We start from the raw sequence: 6,000 nt of genomic DNA, 5'->3' as shown, positions 1-6,000 counted from the left end.
CTCCACAGGATGAGGGGAAGGTGTCCTCAGATGAGTAAAGTAGATGGAGGCTGAAATCTGCAAAGCTCATTTATTCTGCCAAGCATAAAGCATTTTGAACTTGCTCCCCCCTTTCTATTTTCCATCTGTCTCATTATTCATCCCAGTAATATTTGGGCACTTTGAAAACAGTGATATTTTAACATGAAGCTATTCCAAGGAGAAGGAAAAATTTTCTCATTTGGCATAAACCAGTCATGCAAATTAGCCTAAATAAAAATAAGATTAACGGCAGCGTAGAATATTATTTTACTTTCTCGGGCTCCTGCCAGTCACTGCTGTCAGCCGTAGCATCTTTCCACCCTGGTTACTGTTGAGAAGTGGGGCTTACATGTCTGATTGATGCTCAAGAATCCATTCAGAGAGACTGGACATCAAAGATCCGGCGTTTGGGCAATGTTCAAACCAGCCCTTGAAGGGGGACCCATGGTGCGGCTTCCCAGAAGACCTGTGAGATTTTACTTCTGGCTCATCACAGACAGGCCCATCAAGAATTCTGAAATGGCCGAAACCGGTTTGGCTCAGTGGATAGAGCGTCGGTCTGCGGACTGAAGGGTCCCAAGTTCGATTCCGGTCAAGGGCATGTACATTGGTTGCGGGCACATCCCCGGTGGGGGGTGTGCAGGAGGCAGCTGGTCAATGTTTCTCTCTCATTGATGTTTCTAGCTCTCTATCCCTCTCCTTTCCTCTCTGTAAAAAATCAATAAAATATATTTTTTAAAAAAAAGAATTCTGAAATGTACTCTGGGAGATATTTAAGTGGGGTGTGTGTGTGTGTGTGTGTGTGTGTGTGTGTGTGTGTGTGTGTATTAAGGGCCAATGCTATGTAAGCTGACATTTAAAAAACGTTTTTTCTTCTGGAGGAAAAGAGAATGCAATATTTCCAGATCCCTGGCACAGGAAGGCTTTAGAACACGGCTAACAAGTCATTCTTCTCATGCCACTGTTGGCAATGAAACAGTTTCTCAACTTTCCATTCACACCTCTTTCTTTTCTTCCCTTCTCCAACTCTTCGTCTCCATCTTAACTCCTCTCTTTCCTTCTTCTCCAGGTGTGCCTATGTGTGCTCTGTGCTCCAGGGTATTCTAGCTTGAAGGAAATTGCAAGTCCAGAATTGAGGGCACATTCCACAGCCACCCAAGGCAACAGATGGTCGTTTTTACTATTAATTTTCTCAAGTCATGGTTGAAATGGCATCATTAGATACATCCTCAAAACCCTTCCCTAAGCCTCATTGTGTTTGTGAACCATTCTGAAAGCAGGATCTCAGCCTCCTCTATTCACCCAAAGGTTCTATTTCATCCAGACATCAGGACAACTGAGCCAACACCCTTACCAGTTTTGTCACAAAGGAGAAAAACATGTCACTTCTGTCATTTCTACATCTCTAATTTCAAAGGTCACCAGGATGGGGGTTGTCATATACTCAACTGGCAGCTTTGATTTGTTGGGGGGGGGGGGGCGAGTTTGCAACCCTACATGAAATCAACAATGCTGACTTTTGAACCCCTCCCCGAAAAAAATCTTCTTTTTAAAAAACTGTTGAGAAAATGATCTTGCAATCTGTTTTTTGGTCTAAGAAATATTTCATTGAGGAAACATGCCGAAAGATGCTTGGAGAAGTGCTGAGATGTCCAATCTATAAAGTTAGTTCTCTGGCTAAGTCAGGGAGGAGACTAACAAGATATCTGAAGTATGGTACAGACTCAATTCCTCTACCTGTTTTTGTTTACCAGCGAAGCTTCCAATCTCTTCTTGCTTTGCCTGCGTGTTCTCACTAAAGATATTGCTCACATTCTTCTCAAAGGGCCCCATTTTCTCCTTATCTTTCCTCTCACCTCAAGTTCTCAATCTTTCCAGCAGATCAGATTCCAGATCTTAGCCATGTGGCCAAATTGTAACGAAATCTTCAACATTTTGCATGCTCTTTGATCTAGTAAGTCCACTCAGTTATTGCTTTCTATTGCCATGTGCAAATATTTAGGCATAAACATGACCATTAGAGCATCAGTAATGAGATGAAAATTAGAAATGAAGACATTTGCTGAATAAATTATGAACATAGATGAAATGGAATATTATGTAGTCATTTCAAATGATGTAAAAGATTAATGATATCCTAACATCCCTAATGTATTCTTTAGCAGAGATAAAAAGAGAATTATAGATAGTATCATCCCATTTTATTAAAAATATGTACATATGATATTTTCCCCAAAGACTATTAATATATACATCAAAATATAAACAATGGTTTGTCTCTAAATGATAGGATTAGAGGTGATTTTTATCTTTTTCATATTTATCTTCTCTATTTTATGATTTCTATTTATTTGCTTGTCTGTATCTTCTCATATAAATATATGCATAGAGTACAATTTAAATTTTATTTTAAAAATAAACCATCTTCTTGTTAAAGTATAATTAGAAGGGCTAAATTAAAGAAGGAATGGGAGAACTTGCAGAGAGTTCAAAGATCAGCTACAAAAATGGTTTGGGCAGGATGGGTGAGTAGAAGAGGGGCTGGGAAGAAGTCAAGGGAAGAAGGCAGGTGAGCTAAAAGGGCTGTGCCAGTCAGCTGAACCAAGAAGGCTGGGGGAGACTCGGTCAGCCCTTGAGTCTATGAGGGCTCTCTCACAGAGCAGGGAGATTTGTGGAGCTCCAGTGACCCAAGAAAGAGATGACTTCAAAGTCTGGTATAAGAAATGGGGGAGGATTTCCTTTAGGAAGCACTGGGAGGGGATACTAAAGAGTCCCATAAGACAGGAGTTTCCATGTGTCTGTGATGGCTTGTTCCCTTTAAAATAGAAGTGAACCTGTGTTAAGAGCCTGAATTCTGAAGGGACAAGAGGTCTGAACAATAGGAAATTAGGAACGTTGCCGAAATTACTCTAGGGATAAACAAAATTATCCAGGAAAAATCCATTTGAACTGAGTGATGACCCTCTTTAGGCTGTGGAAGTCAGTGTACTGACCAACCTGTACCATGGCAGACCTGGGACCAGACTTCCCCCAGGACACTAAGGTGGGCAGATCAATGGGCATCACTCCCCTCACCCCAAGATTATGAGGTATTTGGAAGAGTTTGTCAAAAAGAAGTCATACTGATAACATTACTAGGGAACATGGATTATACAGAAAGTTTAAGAGAGAATTGCAAATATTTCATCCAAAGAAATGGTATTTAAGAGAATAAGATAACATTACCTACCCCATACCAGTCTGATGTAAGAGCGTACAAACAATCTTTGGAATGGTAATAGAATAAAGAAAGTCCGGAAACATAATTTAATAAAGATAGTTAAATCATTTGGGGAAATTGGAAAAGCACCAGAAGAAAATATGACAGTGACAGGAAAAATTTTTTTTAAATAAGGAAGTAAAAAAATCTCTACTCATTGGAACCTAACTAACCCACTTCTAAATCAACCAGAGAGTTTACATTTAAGGGAAAATGTAGAACATTTAGCCCTAGCAGAGAATACTTGGCAGGCTAAACACCACCAGCTTGATCTGGTATGACAATTCCCACAAGTTTATTTGTGTTTAAAAACTTTTGAGTGTCTTGAAAGTCAGCTCTGTTGCCCAGACCTAAAGTTTAGAATGACAGCCCCGAGTGCTGCTAGATTCTCAGTCATCAAAGAAATAGTCCTCCATGCTTAGTATAATCCTCTTAGAATGGTGGGGACAGCCAATGTTATACTTTTGGACGAACTTTCCGTCTTGGGGGTAGAAGATCAAAGAGGTTTTCTATAATTGTTTTTCTTTCAGGATAAAGCTTCCTTTGACAAGAAAATTATATAAACCAGAACATACTGAATTCATTAAAATATTCTTGCATTCAATCACTCAACAAATGGTGACTAAACACATAACATGTACCAGGAACAGTGCTAATTGTTAAGGATAAAAAAGAAAAAAACAGTCCCTGCCCTCAGGAAGATCACAGTCTCACCAAAGACAGAGCATTTACAAAAAGTACCATCAATATCAAATACCCTACAGAGTCAAATGGAGATAATCTCATCAATCCCCCCAAGTAAATATTTTTATTCCTTGTGCAATGTCATTGGAGTATCATTAATATGAATTGATTTCCCAATGATGGTGTGCTGGCTACCTTCTATTTGCCCCTCCATGTCACTCTCTACCCTTCTCCATCCTACTCTGCCTTGGAAGCTGGCTTCTTCGTCCTCTGGTTTTTGGTTGGGTTCAGCCAGTGAGAGGTGTGGCAGGAGATGAATGGGTGAGGGGAAGGTAAGGTAGGCTGCTTATTTCTCCAGCTCCCTCTCTGCTGCATCTTTCTACAAAGACCAGTAGGGAATCCTCTCCCAACACTGCCCTTTCATGCCTGAGGGTGGGATGGTTCCCACTATTGGTAGTCTGGGGTACTGCCCTATTCTGTTGATCTCCTAAATCCAGCCCACACCTTACCTAGCTTCAGGATGCCATCTGTTTTATGCCTCCCTTCTACAGAGGGGAAAAGGACTTCTTCATTAAAGGGAAAAACAAGATATCTAGTTTAGGTTATTTCTGGGACTAGGATTAATGGAAGGTTTTGAGGAAGTTTTACATAATTCAAATAATCCTTTGCTCATAATTGTTCCTTTTTGGATATGTAAATTAGTAGCATCTCATGAGATGTTAGTGGATCATAGATCTTAGAAGCTTTCTTTTTGTTTCTTTTACCACCCAAGAAGCTGTAAACATGCTAACTCCACGGCCTCACCAAGTTTTCATTCAGCCTGTGTAACTCCTCATCCCACAGCTAGGTTCAACTTGCTATGAGTTCCCACAGCAGATCCTGACCTCAAGCATCAGGACTGGGCATCAAGGCTTGCTGGTTTCTAGTCTGGCTGTGACCTCGTGCTCCTCTCCTTACTCTAGCACCGCTCTGTCTATACTCTCTGGGCATTGAAATCCTACTTTAACCAATACCCCTCCCAGGAATCCCACAGCCCATAGGGTATAGTGACTGGGACCTGGCTCTCTGCTAACCAACCATCAGTGGGACTCGGTTTCTCAACAGCGCCTGGTCTGTACTCCAGATCCTGGCTTCACAATGGACCACACCCACCCTCTGCACAAAGAGATAAAACACTTGTGGAAATGCCCACTCATTCATTAAGTGGCTACCCTGTGGGAGGTGCTCTTCTAGGTCTTGGAGAGACTGGCTTCTTATTGCATTTAGAAAGTAGAAATAAATTAATGAATTCTACTTTTGGTAGCTAAAGGAAGGGGGATGAGTTCTGTTCTGAAACCTTAGGTTTAATTCATCCTGTTGGTTTATAATTGTTATAAATCAATCCTTTGAATGCACATCCACCACAAACCTTCTTATTTTCTTTTAAAGATAGTTCACTTTCCCTTCATAGATAAGTAAAACAGTTATATTTTTAAATGATTGTATCCAAGGATCTGATCCTACTTGTAATTCTAGAAGTAGTGTTTATTTTCAAAGACAACAGGGCTACAATAATCAAAACTCTACTTTCAAACTCTCACGACGTTTATTGCAAATATATTCAGTATTTTTCCCATTTCTACATAACGAGATTATTTCTGTCTTTCTACTAACTATACAAACTAGCCCTGGTTTGCCGAGATAGATTTAACAAATTCTTTTGAATAAAATAGCCCATACAACAGCTTTAGTAACAGGTTGTTGTCCATTTAACAGATTTTAGAGTTTTATTTAATAAAGCTGTTTGAGAAAGTTTTTATGTACCATTCGGGTGCATTTTTTTTGTTTGTTTCTTAATTTCATAACTGACAATTTAGCTTTTATAAGCACTTACTTTATTTTTTAAGGTAAATAAGTGATGAGTAAAGAGGGTTTTCCAGCTATTGGCTCACAAGCTGGGGATGGCAACACAGCCAGATCTTCCTTCTGAAGAGTTCACAAGGCTATTGGAAACATTGACAAGGCTTTACCGCATCCCCAAGGATGGAAACAATTGC

The sequence above is a fragment of the Cnephaeus nilssonii genome (genome assembly GCF_951640355.1).
Source record: "Cnephaeus nilssonii genome assembly, chromosome: 5".
In the NCBI taxonomy this organism is placed as follows: Eukaryota; Metazoa; Chordata; class Mammalia; order Chiroptera; family Vespertilionidae; genus Cnephaeus; species Cnephaeus nilssonii.
Note: the sequence above shows the minus strand (reverse complement) of the source record.